This window comes from Gavialis gangeticus, unplaced genomic scaffold (assembly GCF_001723915.1).
Source record: "Gavialis gangeticus isolate Ggan-Ray unplaced genomic scaffold, GavGan_comp1, whole genome shotgun sequence".
NCBI lineage: Eukaryota > Metazoa > Chordata > Crocodylia > Gavialidae > Gavialis > Gavialis gangeticus.
This window is the reverse complement of record NW_017729032.1, coordinates 217,802,378-217,803,442: the sequence shown is the minus strand read 5'-3', so window position 1 is coordinate 217,803,442 and position 1,065 is coordinate 217,802,378. Positions and strand designations below refer to the sequence as shown.

At 59.3% G+C, this 1,065-nt stretch overlaps 1 protein-coding gene and 1 long non-coding RNA gene across 2 annotated transcripts in view; one reads left to right on the top strand and one right to left on the bottom strand.

Annotated features, from left to right (window-relative positions):
• The window catches only part of CUNH21orf62 (chromosome unknown C21orf62 homolog), a 22,724-nt gene that overhangs the window by 13,573 nt on the left and 8,086 nt on the right, over nt 1–1,065 (bottom strand). The gene's annotated exons all lie outside the window — the stretch shown is intronic.
• LOC109303336 overlaps nt 1–1,065 on the top strand; it is an 18,958-nt gene that overhangs the window by 12,185 nt on the left and 5,708 nt on the right. The gene's annotated exons all lie outside the window — the stretch shown is intronic.

The following is a 1,065-nucleotide window of genomic DNA, read 5'->3' as shown; positions in this document are numbered from 1 at the left end:
CCCCTTCCTAGTTCAAGTTAAATCAGAGTCCCCCAGCATCCCATCATGCTTTGCAACCCTGCACTGGGCTGGGCTGGGCTGTCTGTTCCAGCTGTGCGGGGTTGGCTCCACCCCTCTCCTCCCTAACTGGAACACTATCACTGCTCCAGTTGGATGAGAAGGGCATGGAGGTGCTCTGGATTGTAGCCCGGTATGCCTGGCAGGAAGGCAGGAGCCTTTGCCAGGCATCCCCAGCACCCGCACACCCCTTGTTACTCCAGCCACAGGAGCAGGGGTGTGGCCAGATCCATGTAGCCTAAGGGGAAGGCGGGTTTAATTCCCTCACTGCAGGGGAGGGCAATGCAGGCACTGACGGGCAGAGCTATCGCTAGGGGTGTGTGGGGCGTGGGGCAAATCAGCCTGTGCAGGGCCCCCTTAACACCACCCAGGGCCCATGGGAACTCCACAAAGGCAGGGCACAGGCTGGGGCAGCGTTTCCCAACCTTTCCAAGTTTCCCATGGCATTTTCCAAGTTTCCCATGGCATGCTTATGTGGGTAAATGAACATCACGGCACACTGGATACAGGGGGAGGAGTGGTGGCCAGAATTTTCATCTGGAAAACACTTAAAGAAATTCTCACCATGCAGGGGGGCAGGGAAAACCTCAAATGTGGTAGCCACTGCCAAATGTGGGAGGGGCTGCAGCCTTTCTGCCCGGCTGTGGGGCCCTCCAAAGCACGGGGCTTGGGGCAGTCACCCCGATTTCCCCCCTCCAAGGGACAGCTCTGCTGACGGGCTCCCCTCAACCATGGTGGCCAGATGTCAGTAGCCTGAGGGGAAGTGGGGTGTGGTATGGGCACCCACACAGTACTGGCTGCATCCCATGCTGAAGATCCCCTCGGGCAAGGCCTGCACCAGAGTGCCTGGGCTGAATTCCTTGGAGGAGCGGCAAGCAATGCCTGATGCCAATGTGGGTCCAGCTGTGGGAAAGGGGCAGGGGAGTTGGGATGTGACCTGGCTGAAGGAACGGTGGGCAGAGGGGGAGGGGAGCCAGGGCTAATTATGCAAGCAAGTGAGCGGGGGTG